General features: G+C 35.1%; 1 pseudogene; it reads left to right on the top strand.

Annotated features, from left to right (window-relative positions):
* The first annotated feature begins 130 nt into the window (after positions 1-130).
* Positions 131-27,555, top strand: LOC128116943 (nucleoside diphosphate kinase A-like; annotated as a pseudogene).
* The last annotated feature ends 198 nt before the right edge of the window (positions 27,556-27,753 follow it).

Here is a 27,753-nt window from a genome sequence, read left to right as displayed (position 1 = left end):
ACTTCCTCACCAATAATTTTAATTACTCCCATCTTTAATGGTTACATGTGTTACTTTTCCTGTTGTAACAAATACCTGTCAAAAACAAAGAGGATTTATTTTGGATACCAGATCCAGGGTATAGTCAATCATGATGATGCTACAAGATATGCAAGCTTTTGGACACATGGCATCTACATTTGAGGCAACTAACCACATGGTGTCTACTGATGCTCTGCCCACTGTCTTCTTTCAAGTAATTGGAGCTACATTTTTATTTTTTGTATTTTTTGTATTTTTCTTATTTGACATATTTTAGCCAGGTTTACATATTTTATACTGTTAATAATAACCTTTTTGGATATGGAAAACCAATACAGATATACAGGTACATATAATCAAATATATCAAATATTTATATAATTTGTGTATACTTAGACTTCAATCTGTTGATATGCTTCCAGCCTTTGGCAATGGTGAAGAAGCATGTTTTGTGATTATTGATTGATTCTCTATTGGACCCTGAGTGTGAATCAATTTTGGTGTGTTAAATATTTTGCTCAAAGACTGTACTTTGCATGTAGGCTCTTCTCACAACTTGATTTGTGTGACCTTAAGATTCCTATGTGAGTCTTGGAGAGCTATCTCAGCAATAAAAAACAGTTGCTGCTACCACAGGACCCCCCATTTCATTCCAAGCACTCACACGACTGCTCACATCCATGTTTAACTCCAATTCCAGGTGATAAAGTGCCCACTTCTGGCTAATGAAGGCATGCATCATGCATGTGTACAGTGCACATGCACACATGCAGGCAAACACTCATGCTGAAAATTAACAATAAATACATCTTAGAAAAAGGTTCATATTTGGAACCACATATACCAGTACCTCAGACAGTGAGTATATCTAGAGATCAGGGCTTTAGAGTGCTGATTAGGTTAAACTGAGTTCATCTATGTCCTTGTATTTTAAAAGGGATATTTAGATAAAACTCAATAGGATGCATTAATGCATGTACACAGATGATCCATCCTATGAGGGCAAATTTAGTAGACATGAAACTGCAAGGAAGGATCTTAGAAGCCAGCACTGCACATAGTTTATTCTTAGATTTTTAGTTTAAAAACAATGAACAAATAATTTCATGTTGTTTAAACTATTCCTTTGTTTAAATAATGCTTTAGAATTCTTATAATGAAAGAGCTACTCAGCTACCTTTATTCTAATTACTTAATTTTATCGTACATTTATTAATTCCTTACTCCAACATCCTTTTTCATCTTTTTCTGTTAATGCTAATTTATTTGTTTCTTATCGTCTTAACATTTACTGACAGTGCTTCAACATCATAAAATTTCCTTTGTTAACTGGTTTGAATGTATTCCACAAATTTCAATATTTCATTTTTCCTAAAACATTTCAAAATTTGATTTTGGTAATTTTTTATTCAAGAATTCTTTGATAATGTGTTTATATGTACTTATGTGTGTATATATATTTATGCACATATCTAATAATCTAAGATTATTGAAATTATTTTGTTTTTAATTTATAGTATTTGTTAATAATTTATATTTGTCAGAGACTGTTTTTCCTCTACTTCCTGAATTTATTTATTTTTCTTTGGAGACATTTTTCTGAATATTTAGATCTTTTTCATCATTTGTCACATACAGATATTTTTAAATTTCTATTTATGTTTTTCAATTAACCTTTATCAGATTAAAAATGACAGGTGAGTTTTCTTACCTGGGTGCTATTCCTTTATATCTACTAAGTTTTGATAAAATTTTACTCTGTATTTATTGAACAAATAATGTGGCATTAATTTCACTATCTTGAATATTTTATACTAGAAAGTATAAATTTGGCTTTATTACATTTATAATATTTTGTTTGTAAAAATTGAAATTGTTATGTATTTTTTTCAAATAAGGTTTTCTGATGTAACACAGGTTGATCTTGAACTTGTAATTCTTCAGCCTATCTGCCCTAATGGGTATACCACCATGGTTGATTTTTTTCACCTATACTTTTTTTCTGATACTGGGAAATGAACTCAGAGCCTCACATAAACTAGGAATGTGTTCTACCACTTAGATGCATCTCCAACTTGCCTGTCTTTCATCACTGTTCTTTATCACTTTAATTTAGATACATCATTTATTGATAATACAATTATGGCTTTTTCCTGTCAATCTATGTTATTTTATTTTCTATTATTCATTTTAAATCTATTTTTATTTTAACCTACTCCCATATTTATATTATAATTGACAATGTTTCTATGATATTGTGTCATGATTTTACAAATCTCTATAAAACTGGATCTATTGTCTCTTTTTTCCTTTATTTTTCTATTTGTATAGCTGGATATTTAACAAAAACATAAAACCATTCATATTAATTCTGTACATTTGTTGTGTGAATTACAGGTATGTCCAACTTATTTCCTTTTTTAAGTATTAAAATTACTAATAAATATGTTTTTCTTTAACTTCTCTTACAACGAGCTTTAAGTAAAATGCATTTATTTCTAAATAATACTTAAAAATAATCAGTTGGTGATTCTATTTTGACTTGTTATCTCTGTTACCAATAGTTATTCATTTTGTTTTGCTTTTTAAGAGTTGTCTTATATCTAGATTTTCAGGGTATAAAGTCACTTCATATCCTAATGTCCTCTATATAATATAATTGTATTCTATGAAACTCATCATACAGGATTCAGTAGAGTAAATTTTCTAAGTTCCTATGAAATTTAAAGAATCAATGTATAATCTATATGTTCAAAGTTCAGCTTGAATGAATATAAAGTCCTTCATATCTTTTCTTAATTTACTTGCTGTGAAATTACCTACTGGATGAACTGTTATAGCCAAAGGGACTAAAATAAATCGGATGACAATTATTTTATAGATAATTTGATTTTTGTTTTGTCTAGATGTTCTCATTTAAGTTGAGTATTTTCACTCAATGTGTCTTAATAAGAGTTACAATGCAATGTTAACTTTCCAGGGTCTATAGTATTAAACACTAAAAAACATTTTGTCTCAGCTAAGTCTTTTAAAAGTATGTTTTGTGTTTATTCTGTTACATTGCCTTAGTTTTCTTCTCAAAATATGAGTTATGTTTACATCACTCAGAGATACTGCAGGTTCAGTTGAAGAATGTTTTGTAAAGTAAAATAGGAAATAAAGTGCATCTCAAATATTTTTGTTTCCCAGTACATACAATCGTTATGCTTATACTACACTATTTTCTGTCAAGTGTGCAAAATCAACATGCCTTAATGAAACAGTGCACATAGGATGATTAGAATTTACTTCATTTCTTAAAATTGTTAATCAGGATTGTAGACATACATGTCAGTGATAGACTGCCGTACCCTTGGTTTGAACCTCAGGGGGGAAAAAGTTGCTAATCATTGTCAGAACCATAGGTTAGTCTTAATGATTTTGCAGGAGGAGTGTTTTTGCTTGCCTTGAAATCTGTGGTTACTAACTGACTAGTGTGGTGTTTCATACTGCTGGACTGGCTGTGGCAACTGCATAAACTGAGACAAGAATGAGGTTTGCTGCATTAACTGATTCTTACTCTGATGGGAGATTTCTCTGTAGCACATGGTTACGACTTCTTTAAAACTGGTAATGAATCCTGTTGAGTTCTGTCAAAATTTCATCCAAGGTTCTGTAATATTCTTTATACTTCATTTCCATAGGAATCAACTACTGATGCATTAAAGTCTTTGGATGAGATTTAAATAATTTACTTACCTTGTGAGGTTACAATTTTAAATGTAGTTCTCTTGATACTTCAGCTGCTTCTTCCATTGAAATCTTGAGTCCTTCAAAGTCATCCACAGGAGTGGAAATCAATTTCTACTAAACCTTTATGAATTTTGTTATTTCGTCCCCCTCCAATGGATTGCAAATGTGGTCAACAGCATCTACAAGTATAAATGTATTCTGGAAGAATTCAATTTACTTTACCCAGGTGCATTGTTAAAATCCTGAATCTCACAAATTGTATTGTTGTACCACAATATTGAAAAGTAGATTGATTCCTTGGTGTATGTGTGTGTACTGTAGAAGGGATGCCATGCTAGCAAGAGAGGAAGTAATAATAAGCTAAAAAGTCCCTATCACAAATCATGGGTGAATAGACCCATTATCAACTAATAGAAATATGTTGTCAGTAATCTATCTTTTGTTGTTCTTGAACAGTATGAAGAAACAATGGTTTAGAATATTCAGTAAACCATGCTGTAAACAAATGTACTGTCATCTAGGTTCTGTTGCTCAATTCATAGAGTATAGACATAGTAGATTTAGCAGAAGTCTTAAGAACTCTAGGATTTTCTGAACAGAAAATTAACATTGACTTCAACAAAGTCCCCCGATGCATTAACCCATAAGATGAAAGCTTTTGAATCTTTAAAGCCGTATACTAACTTTTTTTTTTTGCTGTGAAAGTACTACTCTTGGCAAAATAAGGCTGATTTATTTACATTGAAAACATGTTATTTAGTTTGCTTTCGGCTTTTCCATCTTATTTTATCTGAGTTTATTTGTGATGACATATATCATTTTCCCACACCCCTACCTGTTTAATTTCATTGTGTTTTATATATTTCTCAGATAACATTCATTATATTCTATATTATAGTAAGTAATACATGACTATATCTAAATCTCGTTCCTAGACATGGAACTCCTTGAAGGCAAGGACAATAAATTTGTCCTTTTATACTATTTTGTCTGCCTAAGAAATATATAATTTCTATATAAAATCACACACATACACACACACACACACACACACACACACACACACATATATATATATATATATATATATATATATATATAAACACTTTGACGTAGTATTTCCAAATGAATCATTTCATTTCACAATAATAATAATAACACATTTAGGAATTTTGATGAGCAGTTTGACTGTCTATAATATTTAACTTTTCATTAAACAATTCAAACTCTGAAATTCTAAAAATTTCTTGGAAATATTAAGAATAGACCCAGATGAATAGGGTCATTACTATTCTCCCCCTCAGCCCCTGGAACCCATATACCCAAAGAGTCTGGAATGTCTGGTGGAAGCTCCACCTCAACACCCCTCCCCCATCTCTGTCTCCCCAAACCCTGCTCTGTCTCAAGCCCACCAAACACCACTCCTCCCTGAGAGATGCTCAAGACCAATCCCACAGGGTATTTAAACTGCACCCCAGAAAACAGACACATTTTTTTTGGTCTCTTTTCTCTCTATCCTCTCTGGAGGACCAGAGAACCACCTGGGGACATTTTACCCATTAAACTTGGGCTTTTTCTTAATTCTGTTTGATTTGGTCTGATTTGGATTGCTGCACTGGCAGAGAGAGGCTTACCAGGGTGCAGAAGCTTTTCATCTGGAGATCCCACCAAGGGGGCTGATTTTCCCCCACTGGCCCAGGGCCATACGGTAGGAAAACATCTTCTCCCCCATACCTGGTCTCCACCAGACTAAGACCAGTTTTCAACTGGGTAAGTTGTCCTTTCCAAGTCATTGCCTTAGAGACCCAGGGCCTCCTCTGATTTTTGGGGTGTCCTGCCAAAGATGAGGCGTGCCAGGCCCCCAACCCATTCTGAAGCAAAGACCTGCCTTTGTTCCAAGGGATCCCTTATTCAGAGGATGTTCTGTTCAAGGGAATTTTCTACACACACCCTTTTTTGACCCAAAGCCTACCATAGTGGATGCATTGCACTAGGCTTCAGGTTCCAGCATAGGCATAGACTTGTGAAATGGGGACCTGTAATTCAAAGCTGGATCCACAAATGCCCCTGGGGTATCTTTGAAAAAATCTATTCAAATTGAGACTATCTGACACCATCTATCCTGAACAACAAATTTCTCTGTGAGCACTAAGGCCACAATGCACTCATGATAGTCTAGGTGGTCTCCTGAGAGAACCTTGAAATTTTCCATCCTCAGTGATCTTGAAAATCTTTGTCGTCATAGAGATAAGTGGACAGAACCACCTTACGTCCATGATTTTTGGATTCTGTGTTCCCAACCTTCCTATAGCAACCAGCGTCCCACAACACTGATATTATTGGCTAGGGTCACTGCGCCTCCAGATTCCCGCCTACCTGGGAACTGGGACCCTGAAAATTCAGCTCTGACTATACTGCTGGAGACAATGGCCCCTTCCCCATTCACCAGCAACCCAACTTACCTATTCCCCTCTTATGATGCCACATATTCCTTTCAGTGGCCAACATTCCTTACATTCCTCCCTCTATCCACCCCTCCCCCTTTCTCCCCCTACAGGACAAAGGTTGAAGACCAAATTCTTCCTCCTTACCCACCTTCCTGTCCTCCCACCTCTACTGCCCCCAATTCCCCAATGCCACAACCTACATCCTGGTCCCCTTTTACACACTGGCCTAACAACTGCCTACCCTTGAATCCTCCCCAGTGTTTTCTCATACCCGATCTTGCCAGACTCCTGCCCTTGCCCTTCCAGACTCCTCTTGTTCTTATCACTTCTATACAGGTGAAACAGTGGTAGTGGCCACCTGTGTTCTAGTCTAACCCATTGGGCCTTCGAACTGGGCCAATGCATTCTTCTCCAAACAACTATATGCCACCATCTGTGGATGTCATCCATGCTTAAAAGCCCTAGCAGCAGTGGCTGAACTCCCACAGCAGGCTCTCAAGATCACCCTGTTCCAGACAATTCTTCTCTCTCCTTCCTTAGGCCCTCATGAGTCCAAGTTTTTCACTTACGGTTTCTAGAAAACCCTCAAATAACTTGACCTCCAGTCTTGCCCTAAATTCTGCAACCCTCCTTCCTTACCCCTACCCCTCTGGTACCTCCTTTCAGTCCTGCCCAGAGCCTGTGGAGGTTTTACACTCACCCCAGCCTGGTCTCCTAGACCAACTGCTCATAAACCCCCAATTCACCCTGTTTGTTGAGGAAGTTCTCTTATAGACAGATCAGGAAACTGCCAGATGGCATATGCAGTGTTCTCTTCCACTGAAACAGTTGAAGCAACCTCCCTGCCAATGGGAACCTCTTCACAAAAGGCCAAATTAGTTGCCTTGACTACAGCACTCCAGATAGTCAAGGGTAAATGGGCTATCATCTATACTGACTCTCAATATGCCTTTTAATATGCCGTACCCATTCTGTTGTTTGGAGGGAAAGGGGCTTCCTCACTACCAGGGTCACTCTCATAGTTAACAGACCCCTTATAGCCAAGCTCTTGGAGGACCTCCAACTAGCTGCAGAAGTAGCCATAATTCACTGCTTGGGACACCAGTCCTCCAAGGACCCAGTGGCCTTAGTCAATGCCAAAGCTGAAACGCAGTAGCCCGGGGAATGGCTTCCACCTCCTCTGGATCAACAGAACATAGAAATGGCTTCCACCTTCTCAGGATCAACAGAGCATAGTTTGTTCTTGAAACCCTCCTATCAGCCGTGTTATCAAACAGAAGAGAGTATTTATTTATTTATTTATTTTTTACTAGAAACTTGCCTTCTCTGCTTCCTCAAGAAACAGATGCCTGGGATCTCCAGGGTGGCAGATAACCAGATGCCCTTCCACTCACACCTCCTGCGGAGTGTTAGCCCACAAACACCTGACTATCCCCTTCCCCACATTGCCCCTCCCCACAGGAAGCAGCTGGACATGAAGCAGTACCCATATACCCAAAGAGTCTGGGATATTGTGGTGGAAGCTCAGCCACAACTCTCCTTCCCCATTTCTCTCTCCCCAAAGTCTGCCATGTCTCAAGCCTGCCAAACACTGCTCACCCCCTAGGGATTCTCAAGACCACTCCCACAGTTTATTTAAACTGCACCCCAGAAAACAGACACATGATTTTTCAGTCTCTCTTCCCTGTCTCCTCTCTGGGAGACCAAAGAATCACCCGGGAATGTTTTACCCATTTAACCTGGGCTTTTTCTTAATTTGGTTTGATTTGGTCTGATTTGGATTGCTGCATCTGTGGAGAAGCTCATTGGGGTGCAGAAACTTTTCAATCACTATTTATTTCTTTAAGATAGTTCAAAATGATGTCTCAATTATACCACTCTTTAAACTCTTTAAAGGACATATCTAACATTTACATTTGATATGTATATCTGTGAAACTCAGTTAACATGAAAATACACATACACACACAAACATATCTATCTATCTCCGCTAGAGTTTATAAAATGATACATTTATTATATATTTCTAAAATAAATTTTTGTTATGATCATTTAAAAACTATAGTCACTGTAAAATTACCCATTTGTGTTTACACTTATAGGCTTACTAACAACATAATTTTAATTTCTTACTATTTATAAATTTATTCCACCTAATTTTTATATTTTTTTCTTTCTAAAAATTGAATTTTCTTCTCAAGAGTTTCAGAGCCTAGAAGGTGATAACTTCTTCCATTAGACATTATTGCCTAATATCTTTTAAGAACATCTATATAAAGAAAAATCAGTATGAGCTAATATTTAGAAAGTCTCATTTTTGTTCTATACCAATTATTATAATTTGTTCTGATGTATCACATATCATGACAGGACTAGACAGTGAAAAATTCCACCATCTTGTATTCTTGCTGAAGCCATTTCTGGTTTAAGTAGAATTTCATCTCCTTCATGGAGAATCCCATAGAAAATTACTCAATTGTATTCTAGGAACCAAAGGTCTGGATGTCCTAGCTAACTTATCTTAGCTTCTGTTAAATTGCCTGTTTGTATCAAACCCCCTACAGCTAACTGCTTATCTTATTGTTAAAATTGCCTGTTCCAAATTGCTTGCTTTTGCAAAGCACTGCCCCCTTCCTGTGTGGCTGTGAGATGCCTGATTATGGTTTCTGCCTTTAAAATCCCAATATTCTGGGCACTGGAATTCACACCTCAGCCTCAGCCTCAGATCACTTGGGTGTTGTCCCAGCTGGTTGGAATAAAGACTTACAACTGAATATACACTGTATTTGAGTGGTCATCTCTGGTGGGGTTCAATAACAGTATTGCAATTTTGAATAACAAATCCTAATTGGTCTTAAAAATAAAAACCAAGAGTCAGATATAGGGGTAAATACTAAAAGATCACAGAGACAAAACAACGAAACAAGCCACAGCCACCACCTCTTACCTGGCCAACTCCTTAGCCTGAAAAAGCCTGAGTTCCTGTCTCCTCCCACCTTATAGTCCTCTCTCTGCCCAGCCATATCACTTCCTGTGTCCACCTCCCTAGTGCTGGTATTAAAGGCATGAAAACCCAAGTGCTGGGATCAAAGGTGTGTGCCACCACTGCCTGGCTCAGTTTCTCTTTTAGAGTCAATCTTGTGTAGCTCAGGGTGGCCTTGAACTCATAGAGATTCATCTGCCTCTGCTTCCCGAGTACTGGGATTAAAGGTGTGTGCCACCACTGCCTGGCCTCCCTGGCTAACAAGTGACTTAGCTCCACACTCTGATATTCAGGCAAGCTTTATTTGTTAGATCACAAACAAAATATCACTACACATTTTTCTTTCTTAGCAATGTAAATTTATCTGAGTCTAGTTTTCTTTTCATTTTAGTGAAAAATAAAAATTATCAGAACTGATTATGAGTAAAGAATGAAAATTACCTCAAACATATCTAGTGCAACAATTCCTTAGTCAAATCCTATTAATTGAACACTGTATGAGTTACATACACATCCATCAATATCTGTTGTTGAAATGTTAGTGTATTACTATAAATTGAAATAGTTCAGTGAACCAATTTAATATATTGATTTTACTCTTTATCATTATTAATATCTCCAAATCATTGTTTTATCTTTCAATAAATAAATATTGTAATCAAATATGCAGTGAAGTACCATTGTTTATTTCCTATTTGATAGTGAATCCACTTTGGTGGAAGAGTCCTGCTTTGATTTGGGCATTCATTTGCCTAAGTATTCAAGGAAGTGGATAATCTACCAGTCAAATAGTTGAGTATGGATTTACAAAATCAATAAAACTTATTCCTCTTATCATGGTTTGATTAAGTATAAGCACGTAAAAATGATCTGTAGGGTATGATTATGTCACCTAATATCTAAATATTCTTACTGAGTTCTAAATATGTGAATTTCAAGACAAAGAATGGAAAATGGGTAGAAGATTTAGATCTGCAACAAGGGTGAGGCTATATTCATGAAAGAATTTGATACATATATGGCACTGCTTAAGGAAAAACATACCCTTTTCACATTCATTTTATAAGAAATAGAAAAAAAGAAAGTCTCTATCCCTGCAAGAGGACTATCCCTGACAAAGGATAGCATCTGTCTTTTCCTGTTTCTTTACTGACATGATTCTTGCTCATGCAATAAATAATCTACACTTTGGCATTTAATGCCATCCCTTTTTGTCTCTATACCTTGACACATTTTGAGATTCAACAAACATTTGTCTTGACTTCTTCCCTCAACACTCTTTATCAAAAATGGCAGTGTGAAGCAAACCGGAATGTAAATTGTGTTTTTATTTTTTAATAACTGTAAAAATTGCTTTTCTGTCAAAACTGACAAATTCTTATTAGTGTGCTGACCTTGGAATTGTTCATCTGTACAGTTCTAAAACACCCAAATAAATGGACGTGTGTCAAAGTGAATGGTATCCTAGAAACCTACATTCAGAAAATGCTAACCATAAGAAAGCTTAAAGGTTCTCTCCTAGATTTAAAAAATATATATTCTGGTAGTCTCACAGGATTATGCTAAAATTCTGGGAGTTTATATATCTGAAAGTAGGGTTTAAATGGCTCTTGTTCTATTCCACAGAGTTTGAATTGAAGAATAGTTTGAGAATAAAATAATTGGCATTATGTTTAACACATTATATTATGTCAATGACAACATACGAATCTATGCTTTGGAGATATTCTTTCTTTCACTAATAATAAAAGCCTTTGGATGGGAAGATGATATGTACACCCCATTTCTGTTTTCACTTTTGAAGATCAAAAACACATCACTTGATGCCTTAAGCATGAGTATCTCATCCACTTCTTCATCCCTTTGTTATGCAAAACCTATTCCACTACCACTGTCTTTTTAAATCTCACCTTAAAACCTTTGTTTTATCTTTAACTCTGACTGTAGACCTTGTTATGTGTGTCTGTGTTTGAATGTGTATGTTTCCACCTAGACTTAGTTTTAAAGGTTTGTATTTGTTCTTTTCTTTTAAAAGACTTTATTTAATTGAAATGTGACAATCAACTGTTCCTGATATGGGATTATTTCAAAATCCTGAAATATCACCATTTACTTTCTCTTAGTCACTTTTAAAGTCATAGCAAAAAAAAAAAAAAAGCCAAAAAAAAAAAAACACCACATGCTTTTAATTCTATGCTAAACATTTTTACTTTTACCACAATGTACAAAAATGTCTTGAGAATAGCCTTGGACAAGTGAGTAGTAGGAACATTTTGAATATTATTTTTGGTAATTTTGATACTCTGTTAGACCAAAGGAGAAACAATGTCCATGACGGTCTGATTAAAGCAAGATGTATTTAGAAGTATACAAGGGACTGGGCAGACAACTGCATCCCCCTATGTTGAGGGTTCAGACAGCAGCCCCTCACTGGCTTTTGAGGTCTCTTTTATGGGGAAGGGTTAGGGTTGATAGAAAACAGCTGTTGGGATAATGGCTGCTAGCACCTGGACAGAAGAGTGGGGAACTCAAGTCTCAAGGCCCTGGGGGGTAGTAGATAAGAGTGATAGTAACACCTGGATTGAAGAATGGATGATTTAGGGCTCAAGGCCGCCTGTGGGTGTAGATAAGTGCATGTGGAAGGGAAAATTATCGCAGATGTTAGGGAATTTAGCAAGGCAAAAGGGATGGGTATACATCATTGGGTAAGAAGTTCAGCATAGGTTGAAAAACTGGTTTGCAGGATACATTCATTAGGCTTAGGAAACAGAAACTTATTCATGTAAAGGTATGGAGACTTAGTAACAATGTATAACAATGTGGCTCCTTACCAATATGGCTCCTGTTTTGGTTTCACAACTTCCATTGGATTATTTTAGAATCTCCAGAGCTTGTTCTGTTAACTGGTCATTTAGAAGTGATATTAGTATAATCCCTAAGATCTGCACTTAGAGCTATGAATTATGCAAACAGACATTTCTCTAGTCTAGTAATCAACCTGTGGGTTGCAACCATTTGGGTGGGGGTTACATCACTGATATCCTATATATCAGATATTTACATTATGATTCATAAGAGTAATAAAATTACAGTTAGCAACTATCAACTAAAATATTTTTATGGGTGGGGGTCACTACACATGAGGAACTGTATTAAAGAGTCTCAGTATTGAAAGGTTGAGAACTGCTACTCTAGTCTTACTGCTTAGTAAAAAGCTTTGGTGTGAGGATATATTAGTACATACTGGTTGTAAAATTTTAAAAATATTTATTTATTTACTTATTTATTTACTTATGTATCTAGTTGTGAACCACCAGATGTCTATGCTGGGAACTAAACAGGTCCTTGGGAAGGCCAAGAAGTATTCTTAAACACTGAGTCATCCTTCCAGGACCTAGTACTCAAAATATATACAAGGAACATCTTAGTGTCCTAAACAAATTGGCTGATAATAGCCATGTTACAAGGTCTTGACAAATTAAATGTGTTCATGCTTATAAAATAATACAGTATTTGGTTCAGAGTTAATACTAAGTAGATTTTATATAACTATAAATAATAATATTAGCTCCTGCAATAATAACTATCATGACTGCTATAAGAGTAAGTACTCTGAACAGAGAAATGCTTCATATCTCTGTGAGTGCTTTACTGTTTGAATCTCTGTGTGCTTCCTGATCACTTCAAAGAATCTTTTATGTCAGTTTTCTTCATAGCTTGTCAATGTGGAAGTAGAAAATGTGAGATCTGCTTTTGCAACCTTAAATGTCCACAATACACAAAAAAATTTAAATTAAATGATTGGTCTATTTTCAAATCTCTCACACCAAGATACTGTGTCCATCTTATTTTGCTTCTTAAAGAGTTTTTCATACTGTCCTACTAAACTGTCTGTAGGTTGCATGAAGAAAGTCCTAAAGTATATCTAACTATGAATATTGATGCACTGGAGTGATACTTGAACTCAACATGCCAGCACAATGCTAAATACATAAGAGATTTTCTTCAAAGATCTAGAAAATTCATTTCAATGAAATAATCATAGTCTATTCAGAACAGTTAATTAATAAGTAGCTGACAATTAAGCATCTTTATTTACTGGAACTTGCTTCATGTCTTTCTTAATTGACTTCTTTATCTATCCATCCTTTCTCCATCTAACCACACATCAAACTAACCAGCCTATCGTTTCTTTTTTCAATAGTTTAATTTTTTAAAAAATTCTTATTACCTTCCATACACAAAGAATGTCATTGAATTTTGATGCTCTGAAAATATTTGGACATATAGAAAAATAATTAAGATAAGTTTTCTGTCTTCAAGTATATCACAATGCAAGAAGAATATACATTATATGTAAAAATGAGATATGCTATAGTAAAATAATATCTGAAGTGTTTAAGAATATAGATATATTCCAGGTGGCAGTGGCACACGCCATTAATTCCAGCACTTGGGTGGCAAAGGATCTCTGTGAGCTTGAGGCCAGCCCGGTCTACAGAGCGAGATCCAGGACAGGCACCAAAACTATCACAGAGAAACCCTGTCTCAAAAAACAAAACAAAACAAAACAAAACAAAAGAATACAGATATATGATCAAATCATGTTAAAGAAAAGACTTGAAGACATATAGCAATTCTGTAAGTTGTTATGGATGAATGAACTCTATATGTTAAAGAAAATCTTCACAGGCTTAACAAACACCATCCTCAATGATACACAGGTGTAAAGCCTATAATACTTGTGCTTTCTTCCTTGTATAGATGGAATCAAGTTGCTTTCATTTACCAAGAATGTCCCATAAGGTAAATGGTTCATATAAATGTAAATAGAGAGATTGCTTCAGTGGAAAAAAAAAACTTTGCAAAGGACTCTAGGAACTGATCCCATTTATATAAAAACATGCCTGAAGAAATCCATCCATTGGAACTTACTATCATAAGCATCTGTAACTGTACCAAATGACAGAGAACAGATTTCCTAAGTAGTCCATTGTTTCATATTTCATTATATTTTTCTACATAATAATTGATTTTATTTACTGATTAACTTAAAATCATCTTTCATGAATTTAAACATCTGGAAAGGCAACTTTCACTTGAGAGTTGATCTTTCTACAATGATTGTGTAGGCAATTATGGCCACTTATTGGCCTATGTGTTTGTGAGACTTACCAAAATAGAAAAGATGGACAGTACAATTGCTCTATAGATAAGGCACTTGCCACCAAGCATGATGACCTAAATTTGCTCTGAGACTCATTTGTGAAAGTATAGAAACAACTCACAAAGTTGTCTCCTAACTTCCATAGCACACTGTGACATGCATGTCTGTACACACAGAAAAAAAGGAATAAATTAATGCAATAAGGATAATTTTGTGGCTAAAGGATAATTTTTAAAAATGAAGACAATTTTTTTCCTCAGTAGCTCAAATACTTAGGGAAAAAGCCTTTATATCTATAAATTCATCATTTTTTAATTCAAAGAATATTTCTATAACATTTAAATGGTCAGAGGAATGTCATAATACCGAATTTCTCTCTATATATGCATGCTTAAAAATGAGAAATGGTTCTGTGCTTAAGAGCAATGGCTGCTCTTGCAGAGGACCCAGGTTTAATTCACAGCACCCATCTGTAACTCCAGTTTCATAGGATCTGACTCCTTCATCTGACTTCCCTGGGCTCCAGGCATACATGAAGACAAAAGACATAAAATAAGATAACACATAATACATAAAATAATAACAACAATAATAATAATGTGTTCCTTTTCTGCTTAAATTACTTTTCATGCATTTTTGTCATATTCTTTCCTTCCATGAACTCCTCTCATATCATTCTCACCTACTTACCCACCCAACCTAATGCTCTCTTTCTCTCTCTTCCTCTCTCTCAAAAATGAAACCGTGACAGCATGCACAAGGCTATGTACTATATCAAATCAGACAAAATACCAGCATGAAAAAGGGGAAATGGACACAAAATCTCACCCCTAATCAAAAAGCTTCTTGCAATTGATACCTGCTGGGAAGGGGTAAATCAGTTCTCTACTATGTAATGTCTCTGGGTACATCAACCATACACCAGGGCAGGCCCTGTACCCAGGAGTAAGCTGACCAACACAAAATGGACTCTATACTTTTTGGTGTGCTTTGTGTTGTTTTGTCTTACTTTGATACTTTCTATCATATATGTGTGTTTGTGCTTGTGTGTGTGTGTGTGTGTGTGTGTGTGTGTGTGTGTGTGTGTGTATTTTAAAAGGTATCTTTGTTTTATTTTCATTTATATCTTTAATATCTTCTGGAAGTAACGTGGAACAGCCCCATGGGGTAGTGCATGCCTTCGACCCCAGCACTCACAAAGCAGAGGAATTGTCTTAAAACATTAATAATAGTAATAATAACAAGAAGAAATTAATAAGTGTGTGAAATCATCACGTAAAAGTTTTCTATATTGCTTAAAATAGATCCATGCTGGTAAATGGGAGAAATGCCTTAATGTATATAAACACTAGAGAATTTAGTAAACAGTTATTCTAAAAATAAATTTATCTTCCATTGTGCATAAAAAGGATACATTATACTAGTTATTTTCTCCCATGCTTTCTTTTCCCTTAAGTAATGTGTAGTCTACCCAAAGGAAAAATAGCTCTGCTTCAAATCCATGAGTTTCAGCTAAAATGAAGAATGAAAACAGCAGAAATGTTAAATAAATATTCTAAATTTAAACAGGTAATTTACTTAATTTAGAACATTAAATAAAATGCTTCTCTCATATATATTATTATATGTATGAGTCTTTGGCTAGTATGTCTGTCTGTGCACCATGTGTTCTGGTGTCCATAGAAGCATTGGAATACCTGGAACTGGAATTAGAGATGGCTGTGAGCTGCCATGTTGGTGTTGGGAACTGAACCCAGGTCCTCTACTAGCTTAAGTCCCCTTAAACTCTTAACTACTGAGCCATCTTTACACCATCAGATATTTGTCACCTTGCAACTTTGCTAAGAATAAGGGCCAGGGTCAGTGTTGACTTTCATGGCTGAATCATTCCCTCACTATGTGTCTTGGGGAATGTATGTATCCTATCTGCTTATAAATGTAAATTACTTGCTTTGCACTATTGGGAGAACTGTAAAATTCAATGTTTAGCATAGGCAATGTATTTGTTTGTGTGGTGAGTATAAATTAAGTAACTAATTTTCAGATTAGCTCTTTCCTCTAATATGATTTTCTCTAACTTCGCTTTGACCTTTACTTTGAGTTTATGTAAAGTGTATGGTGGACTCTGGATTCACAATAGATTTTCTATTTTTTTGCACGAATCTTAAAAGTTCTTATTAATAAAAACAAACCCAGGAGCCAGGTACTGGGGTCAACGCTGGAAGATCGGAGAAGCAGAACAAGCCACAGTCACCTCACCTTGCCAGTTCCTCAGCTGATCCTGTTTCCTCAGACAGGAAGCCTCAGAGTCCTCATCCAGAATGAATCACAGCTGAACTGTTGCTCAAAAGCCTAAAAGCTTAATCAACTCTAGTTCCTGGTCCTCGCACCTTAAATAAATTTCTGCTTCCTGCCGTCACTTCCTGGGATTAAAGGCTCTTGTTACCATGGCTGGCTGTTTCCAGTGTGGCCCTGAACTCACAGAGATCCAGACAGATCTCTGCCTCTGGAATGCAAGGATTTAAGGTGTGTGTGCCACCAGTTTCTGACCTCTATGTCTAGTGGCTGTTCTGTTCTCTGACCCCAGATAAGTTTATTAGGGTGCACAATATTTTGGGGAACACAATATCACCACACTATTTCCATTACCCATGTTGGAGGTACATGTGTCAGTCTTATTGGAGTGAGCATTAATCTCTTTTCTTGAGAATATGGTCTGTGTTTTGGGTGATAACCACAAACAAGGAACTTCCTTTCCTTTCTTTCTGGAAGTAATTTCAAATTTGTTGCTTCCCTTATCTGAAGCAGAATTCAAGTTGACTGGTCATTCACACATCTGCTTAAACAGTGTGGTAGAACTGACAAGGCTGGTGATGGATCAATTGTAAGCGCCTGATATTGATGAGTTCATTTTTCTGCTTGTTATATTCATATGGCTAGAAGTTTCACAGGGAATTCATTGAGTCCATCGATAATTAGAATTTGAGAGACTACTGAAGAATCATTTCTTATTTTTGTTATCTTAAGTAAAGTTAAATTCTGCAAAAAAAGTTACACTTCAAATTCTAGATATTATATATATTGTCTGTGCATCGTTGTCAATGAAACTTATCTAACGAATAAATTAATTTGACATAAAATTTTCCTTATGCCTTTTCATATGCCTTTTATTTTATTTTGATTGTTAATGAATTTCTATGTAAAGTTTGTCCAGTCAATTAACAAGATTTAAGCAATGACCCATCCTCCACCCACCACACATCAAAATATACAGGACATTATGCCTACACTTGCATTTAACAAGAGGAAATTTGCAAACTCTTTTTGAATCCAGTGATAAATGTCTATATTTCCAACTACTTGTTAGGGTGAGACAGAAAGACACTCTATTCAGCAGTCTGAGTCATGCTGAAATTGTGTCTCAAAACCATCATTTTGAGAGCTGGAGAGATAGCACAGAATTCAACAGCATATATTGCTCTTTCAGAGGACCTGAGTTCAATTCCCAGCACTCATCTCATGTGGTTTGCAGCCAACCTATAACTGCCACTCCAGGGTTCTGACACCTCTAACCTCTCTGGACACTTGCACTCAAGTGTTCATACCCACATGCAGACACAGGTGATTAAAAATAACAATAATCTTTTAAAAATATCCTTTTGAGCTGAGCATACTGGCACATGTCATCTTTAATCATTGCACCTGGAAGGCAGAGGTCAGTGAACCTCTGTGTGTGAAACTCAACATGATCTAGCTAGCCAGGACTACATAATGAGATCCTGTCTCAAATATTTTTTGAAAGTAGTATTTATATGTCAACTCATGGAGACTTAAAGAAGATTGATGTGAAGTGAAGGGCAAAATGATTCTGTTAATGAAGGATAAACATTATTACCTAGTCTGGCTTATCCATGCTAAGAGAAACACTACATTATTACATAAAGGGGAAATGAGTTCGGAATTATATGTGTAATAATAACCCTTAATTCTCTCTTTCTTGATGGCTCTTCACAGGTATTAGAGGTGAGGTGGGATTTTTCTGTTATGCAGATAAAAAACACCATCTTAGCTGATATCATAATTTTATAAAGATTATGACTCCTTTGGAGGACCTGAGGAATATAAGGCCAATGACACCTTAAATTCATAAATTGCATACTTCTGTGTATGATATAAGTGTCATGATAAAACTATTACAACCTTATCCTTAGAGTCTATGTTAAGAAATAATTATGTGCTAGCACTTTATGAAGTATTGCAATCTAGATAAATAAGAAAAATAAATTCTGCTGATTTGCTATCTTCTAACTAGAAGTTAGATTCTAAACTCCTTGAGATTGTGGAGAATGCAGAATAAATTAATGTCAGCACCTAACACAATGATTGTTTTGCATAGAATGTAGACAGTAGGTAATACCAAAGTAATCTTACAGAGAGAAAACCTTGATAAAGGGTTGATAATGTGCTTTTAGACCACCAATATTAAAGAATAACCTGCAGGTATTCTTTGATAATAGTCAATCTACCCCAAACACAATAAGATTATTCCATACCAAAAAAATATGAGCTACATTTTGCTCTCCTCCCAGGAAATTTCTGACAATATGTATGTATTTGGAAATAATGTTTTTAAAGTTGTAATAAATTTTTGTCATTCTAAAAAGCTCATTCCAGTATGACTAATTCTTTAAGAAAAGGAAATGTGGATATAGATAAGCTGCTTCTTAACAAATTCAATTATGAAAGGAAAATATATATGCAGTTACATTGAAGTTGAATAAACTTGCATAAAGAACTGTTAACTCTATTTTGCAAGCTATAAAGGGGAAAACACTCACCAATTTTATAAAAATCAATACACATATTTTATATATACTCTTGCACTTTGAATACCTCTTACCTTCTGCTTATCTTTCAACCAGGTTTATCATTACACATACAAGTATATAGTGAAGTAAAAAGCTTTTAACATTTGCTTTCTTCTGACTGTTTTATTTGGTTAAAGTAATTAAATATAATTGAAGTTCTCAGAAATACTTTTCTTATTTAAAAGTTGCATCAGGAAAACTGAAAATTCATTAAATAATTTTCAAACAATTACTATGTGTTTGTCTTTCTGCTCTAATATACATTTCCATATATGTACTCAATTTTGGTCATATTTCAAATACTCTCAAACTGATGTTCTCATTAAGACACAATTCAACAGAATCATTTCAAAGTGATTTTAGTGCAAATGTAAGACAATGAATTAAATACCTACGTTGCTTTTAATTATAGCTACATTAAGTGGAATTGACTTTCTATAGTTTAATAAACTACTTGGAAAAAGACCAGATGCAATCATTTTAATTGTTATTTTATTATTCTGCAAAATCACATATATAAACTAACACAATTTAGTTCTGAGAGTACATGATACTTTTCAGTTATATTACAGCATTTCTCTGTTAAAATCTCATGTCTGATATAGACATTGAGTACATGTATTCTCTCTCAATTTATAGAAATATAATCTTTAAAGCAAGATAAATACAATCATTTTCTTTTAATCATCATGTGATTCGATAATGTCAGTCACTTACTATGAATCACTGTTATGGAACATTATTTTAACTGGGCAAAGATGTTTTACATTTGTTTATGCTGTGGAATATAACTTTATCTGTGTAAATGTGTGTTACTTTTGTTTATGATGCATGTTTTAATTCTGAAAACATGTGCTGCATTTGTTTCAACTTGCCTGCCTAAGGCAAGTGATTGGTCTAATAAAAAGCACAATGGCCAATAGCTACACAGAGAAAGGATAGTTGAGACTGGTGGGCAGAGAGAGTAAATAGGAGGAGAAACCTAGGCTCAAGTAGAAAGATGAAAGAAGGAGGAGGAGAGACCTAGGAACATGCCTAGGGCAAGAAGTCAGGCAGATATCAGCCAGTCAGACATTAAGAAGCAGTAAAAGTAAGATATACAGAAGTAAGAAAGGTAAAAATCCCCAAGGCAAAAAAGGTGGATAAAGAGAAACAGGTTATTTTAAGTTAAAGGAGCTAGCCAGGAATGCACCTAAGCTAGGTCAAGCATTTCATAACTAATAGTAAGTCTATATGTCGTGATATGGGAGCTGGTTGGTGGCCCAAAAGAAAAGGCCTGGTACAGATTATTTAGACTGTTCTATATAAAAATTATTAGCAATACAAAGTCGTGAAAATTTTTATTGGCATGTATTCATTGTATAAAGTAATGGAATTTGTGAACATTTTCATTCACATATATCATATATTTTGTCTATACTCTCTCCTCCATCAATACCTTCCTGTAAATACTTTTGTTATGGTAATAGTGAACTTTTGTTTATTTGTTTTCTTTTTTTATCTAGTGTTTGATTTTTATATTCTATATCAGTGCTATTATATAATATACTCCCTTTAAATTCTTTAGATATTATCAACTTTAGATGTTAGAACAAACTTCAAATAAGAGATTTTAAGTTGTCATTGTTTGAATATAACACATGGACTTCCACAACCAGTTTGTATTCTATTTTGTCCCTAAGCATGTTTATTATTGTGGGTTGGACTAGACAGAACTGGCTGAATGTACAATGGCTGGAAAAATAACTACCTGGCACCAACATATTAAATGGTACACCTCTTTTTTACTCTATGTAAAAATTCTTTCTCCTTGATTCTTATAATCACAAAAGAATTAATCTGTGAGATACATAGTTTTAGCAAATTTATTTAGTGTAGCATATCATGCACTCCAAGAAGAGTTTGGATAGGCTCTTCAAAAGGGGTGTTTAGCATCCGAGTGGGTTATATACTGTGGGCTTTTAGGAATTTTATGAATATTTATAAAGTGTGGGCAAATTTATAGGGTTAACATAGACCTCCTTCTTTTTCCTCTGCTGATCTGGAAAGGAGCCCTCTGTTAGGTTAACTGTTCCCATGATCCTTCTCAAATCCTCACCAAAAGGAGGTCAAAACCACAATACAAAAAGTATTTAAATGAAACCACTTGTATACCCTTTGTTTGGGTGCATTACTTGAAATTGAGGAAACCCATTGTGTTAGTTTCTCAGAAAGTGGAAAGAACATAACTTGCCATCCATTACCCCTCCTTACCCCCAGTTTGCTCATGTAGATCTCATCCACTTCTCTGTTGTTTGGTGACCCCTGTATCTTTCTTAGGGTCCTCTTTACTAGGTAGCCTCCCTGGAATTGTGAGTTGTAGTCTAGTTATCCTTTGCTTTATATCTAGTATCCACTTATGAGTGAGTACATACCATGTTTATCTTTCTGAAACTGGGTTACCTCACTTAGGATGATATTTTTTAGTTCCATAGTTTGCCTGCAAACCTCATTCAATGCAATCCCCATCAAAATCCCATTACTAGCTTTTTCTAATACAGTAAACTTTAACCTGTCTTGGAACCAGTATAATCCTTGAACATAAAATTAACACTAACTGGTAACAAGAACATACTTGTTACTTCACTATCTAGAATCAGAAGCCTCTCATAAAGTTTCTGTAGGTTATTATGATTTCCTCAAATTTTGGTTCATAATTAATTTTACAACTATGACTTTAACAAGATAGCACTAGAAAAACAAGTTATGCATTTCATCTTTTATAAAGTGAATGAGGTTGGAGAGATGGCTCAGTGGATATGAATGCTTCCTGATCTTCCAGGTTCTGCTCTGAACACCCACATGATGTCTGAAAACCATTAATAACTACACTCCCAGGAGATATGATGCTCTCTTTTGCCTCTATGGGCACCAGGAACACATGTGGTACACATACATACACACAGAAAAAATATTCATACACATAACATAGAAATAAATTAGTCATTTCTAATTTTTAATTAAAATACAATTATATTTTATCCTTTCCTATTTCTCCTTCCATCACCTCTCATATACAACCACCCCCCCAATTCTTTCACTAATTCAAGACCTCTGTCCTCTTTTTCTATAATTGCTATCACACACACACACACACACACACACACACACACACACACACACAAAGCCACACTCACACATGTACTCCTAAATATACAAATATAATCTGTTCAGTATGTATACTATTACTTGTATGTACATGGTTTCAGTGTAGAGTTCCTCATTTAATTTATTAATTAATATATTTTTAAAGGAAAGAAAGCTATGAGCCAGGCAAGGTGTCAGAAGCAGGGGGATCTCTGCAAGTTTAAACATAGCCTGGTCTACATAGATGATTACAGGTCAACCAGGGGCTACATAGTGAGACCCTGTCTCAAATAGGGGGTGAAATTGAATTATGAATTTCTATTCTTTGTGTGTATAAGCATGCATACTCATATCTGTGCACATGTTTTGTGGGGGTCAGAAGTAAAAACTGTGCATCTTTCTCACTTGCTTGTCACATTATATTTTGCAATCTGATCTCTTATTGAACTGGGAGCTCACAAATTCTGCTAGAATGTCTGGTCAGTAAGCTTCCTCCTCTGCATTGCTAATGCTGCTGGGATTATGGGAACCTGGTGTTATTCCCCCATTTTATATATATATATATATATGCTTTATTTATTCTTTCATGTATACAACCTATTTTGTTCTTATCCAACACCTGTGAATCTCCACTCTTTGACAATTGAATGGGCCTTTTTCGGGGGCCACGTAAGAAAACACCAATATTTACCTTACAATTCATAAAAGTAGCAACATTGCAGTTATGAAGTAGTATGAAAACAATTTTATGGTTTGGGGTCACCACAATATGAAGAATTGTATTAAAATGTTTCAGCACTGGGAAGGTTGATAACTACTGATCTAAGACAATCCCTGAAATAAAATTAGTGCTACCCATATGTTCATGGGTGTGGAGCCCTATACAGGGGGACGGGCAACCTGTCTATGAATTTTGAATAGATATTAGGTATCAAACTCAGGCCTTCAAGCTTCCATGGCAGGTACCTTACCAACTGAACCATCTCTCCAATCTCTAGAGGATTTTTTTTTTTTTTTGATTTTCCGAGACAGGGTTTCTCTGTGTAGCTTTGCGCCCTTCCTGGAACTCACTCTTTAGCCCAGGCTGGCCTCGAACTCACAAAGATCCGCCTGCCTCTGCCTCCCGAGTGCTGGGATTAAAGGTGTGTGCCACCACCGTCCAGCTCTCTAGAGTTATTTTTTACACTAATATTTCCTTAATTATTTCATATTTGGTTCTGCTGTCAACTACATCTAAGAAGAAAGACTCAACAATACCATAGGCAATGTATTTTGTATCTTTCCTTCCCTGTGCTCCTAAGAGTGAGCAGTTTCCTGGCACAGAATTGGTATTAAGTCAATGTAATCTTAGTGAATATTATAAATGATTCAACTATTAACAAGGAATATAAAGTTTTGTGACTGGAGAGGAAAAGCAATTGAAGATCTATCCATACATTCACTAAATATATTTGTATTTTAATTAGCACCACGTAAAATTACCACTTAAAAAATGCTTTTCTAATATTTGGAACATAGTACATAAAGTAATGCAAAAAAGTCATGAAAAATGAACACACTCCTGAAGATAGACCTCTCATCTTTCCATGTAGAGACTAAATTTTAGTTTTATTAGTAAAATGTTTTATTTTGTGTAATATATGGAAGAGACATATTTTTGCTTTATGTATTCCTACATATTGTAATTACATAATGCTTTATATACTCTTTCAAATATTCACTCTAAGACAATCTACACAGTTCATGATAGTCACATTACTTGGCTATCTTTTTCACACAGCTGTTAAAACAAAATTTCCTTTGGATATCATTTATACTCATTTTATAATGAGCAATTGAAAAAAAACTGCCTCAGGATTAATTGTTTAGGCAGCATTTAGAATGTAAATATATCCATGGAAGTTATCTTATTCTAGTTAGAATAGCAGCCTTTCATTTTATCCTTGACTGACTGTGGACCTGAGCCCCTGAAGTAAACATCATGAATCATTTGCTGCTCATTTTTCTCTGAACACCTTTTATGTTGAGCCTGTCACTTTGATTTATATTTGATTTTATTCTTAATTACACTAAAAGTAAAGTATTTACTGAAATTCTATATGTTAATTGATAAAATAAATAAGACATGTAGGTTTCACTGTCATCTTTCAGTTTTATTTATTTGAAGTATATTGTAACACATTTAAGTGGTTCTATTTAATTTCATTCTGCCATACCTTCCACAGAAAAATATAATTTAAGCATGGATAAGAATTAGGCTATATTGAGAATTACAAAGAAATCCTTTCAAAATCAGGATTAGCTTAAACACTATTCAACTCTGCTTAAACAGTAGAAAGAAAGGAAAGTGTGCAAATAATGATCTTCCAACATATAAAAACATAACTAGGCTAAGTAAATTGCTCCTACAAATGTTTGTCTCAGACAAGAGGAAAAAAAATAATTACCATAAAAACCATTAGTTCTTCTTGAATAAGCAGTCAATATAGGTCCTGTGGGTGAAAGCTGAAGATTGAAATGGTTTGTGTTGGTTTTCAAAATATGACCAGGATCCTGACCTTTCATGTTTAACTTTTCTATAGTTTATCTTTTTATTATCTCAAGCATTGTATAAGTTATGGATTTGCTGTGGTAATGGACATCTGAATTTATTGGAAACTATAAGACAAACTCTTGTAGCAATTTTGATAGAGAGATAGCTAGAAATGTGCAACAAGTAAGCACCAAACTATTTTTTATATAAAATGTAAAATATTAATCTAAACAATAGCAAAGTAAGTCTTATTGTACACATGGTAGATATCATTACCTTTAGAATAATTTTTGTTTTAAAAATTTTTATCATATTGATCTAGGTGTTTGTGTGTGTATATGTGTGTGTGTATATATATGTACATGTGTACATGCACATGGGGAATTCAAACCACAACTTTTGAGAGTTCATTCTCTCCTACCATTGGCATCCTGGGGTTTGACTGCAGTTCCTCAAGGTTCATGGTAAGTTCCTAGAAGTCACAGTCTATTTTCAACTCTGGCTTCTGACAGCTTCTGTTCATAAGTACTACATAAATCATAGGAAACAGTAAAATTGTGTATAGTAGCGAATAGTAATTGTGAAACCCTAAACAGAAAAAATTCATTGTTCCTTCTAGTTTCAACAAGCTATGACTCTCACTATTATGTTTATTGTATATCAAATACTCCCTTTCTACATATTCTGTCTTTTATATCTCCTCTTATCCCTCTATACTTTTCCTAATCACCATTAACTTAATACTGAATCTCTCAATGCATAACTCTATGACTTTTTAACATGCGTTCCTAACTTTTAGAATAAAATAGGTAGAAGAAAATAAATCTCTACCTACATTTGAAAGACAAAATCCATCAGTATATTCATGATTTGGAATCTTTATTTTGTAATTTCATGTCCATTGTGCATTCTATGTTATAATATATTTGCATGCCATATGAAAATAATGTAGTAAACATTGTGATTGACAATTTCTGAAATAATGAAGTGTCTACAAGTTTGACTGATAGTTTAGAACCTCGGTGATGTTGGAAGATTGGAACATTGCAGATCAAGAGCCTAATTGTATCTTCAACTTCCGTTGGACCTCTCCCCTAAATAGACTTTCTTATTTGCCTCTGTGTCAGATCCAAAATCATGTGACTAACAGATAAATATCTTTGGAATTTATTAACTTAGCAGACCATTAGCTTCCACCAGTCTAAAAGCCAAGAATGTCATCAGCTAGCATCTGAGAGTTATAGCTGAGATTTCTCTGCTTTGTTGTAAGCTTCCTCTTTGATGTTTCTACCAATATATGTAAAAGTGTCTTTATTTAGGACTTTAATGATTCCGTTACTATAAAAAATTCTTCATGAAATGATTTCCATGTTGAAACAAAGAATTTGGGTAACTTATGTCTGTGTTCCCAGGCAATGGTCATTCATATTAAGCACCAGAATAAACTATCTCTTATATTTTTTAGGTAAGAGTAGTATCATTCTGGCAATGATAACCTTAAATTGTACTCTAAAACAAAGTTGAAGTCAAAAATAATGTTGCCATGACTTATGTTGATAACATTACTAGTTATTCATTAGCAAATTACTAGATCCTATACTAACTACTTGACACATATTTTCACTTTTTTCTAAAGGTTTTTGAGGAAAGTAGGCTGTCTTAGAGTTTCTATTGCTATGAAGAGACACAATAAAGCAAGTATTGAAAGACAAAGCATTTAATTTGGGGCTTGCTTAGAGTTTTAGAGGTTTAGTCCATTATCATCATGGTGAGGTGACATGCAGACAGGCACTGGATCAGTAGCTGAGAGCTACATCCTTATCTGTAGGCAGAAAGAACAAGAGACTCTGGGCTTGGCATGGGCCTTTGAAAGCTCAAAGCACACGCCCAGTGACATACTTCCTCCAACAAAACCACACTTCTTAATCTTTCTAATCCTTTCAAATAATGCCACTCCCTGGTGACTAAACATTTGACTATATGATCCTATGGGGGTAATTCTTATTCAAATCATCAGAATCACTAAATCAATTATTTAAATTATTTACTTATTTTGAAATGAAGTCACACTATATAGCCCAGGTTGGCCTCTGACTCACAATTTTCTTGCCTCAGCAGGCCAAATTTTAAGATCACGGTGACCAGAGGTGGTCACTCTGTTCTCTCTGCTCCTACAGCTTATCACAGACACTGCCAAACCCACCAGCTTTCAGGCCTTGGCCAAATTTGAGCACACCTTTATTGTCATCTAGCCAGATGGTGTGCATCAGGGCCTGGCAAGAGAGGTCATCAAGCAGTTTGAGCAGGAAAGGTTGCACCTGGTGCCCATGAAGTTCCTTCAGGCTTCAGAAGATCAGCTGATGCAGCACTACATTGACCTGAAAGACCATCCTTTCTTCCTAGGGCTGGTGAAGTACATGAAATAAGGGCCTGTGGTGACCATGGTCTTGGAGGGGCTCAATGTGGTTAAGACAGGTGACACTATGAGACACCATACCTGCTGATTCTAAGCCAGGCACCATTCAAAGAGATTTCTGCATTCAAGTTGTCAAGAACATCATTCATGGCAGTGATTCAGTGGAAAGTGCTGAGAAACAGATCAGTATATGATTTAAGCTAAAGAATTGATTGACTACAATCATGTAGTCATGATTGTGTATATGAGTAGAGGTGGATAAAGCAGCATTGCTGATGGATCCCTGGACACAACTCTTCATTCCACTGAGTGCATGTATCATCTTTTCTAAAATATATTTATCAGTAAAGAATTTGGACCTTGAAAAGTAAAAGATCACAGGCATTCACTATCACATGACAAATATTTATTACTTAATGGTATACTGCTACAGAAGCCACTGATAATAGATGAAACAGCA

The sequence above is a fragment of the Peromyscus californicus genome, unplaced genomic scaffold, assembly GCF_007827085.1.
Source record: "Peromyscus californicus insignis strain IS unplaced genomic scaffold, ASM782708v3 Scaffold_10__1_contigs__length_136768540, whole genome shotgun sequence".
NCBI classification, from domain to species: Eukaryota; Metazoa; Chordata; class Mammalia; order Rodentia; family Cricetidae; genus Peromyscus; species Peromyscus californicus.
Note: the sequence above shows the minus strand (reverse complement) of the source record. Positions and strands in the feature narration are given on the sequence as shown.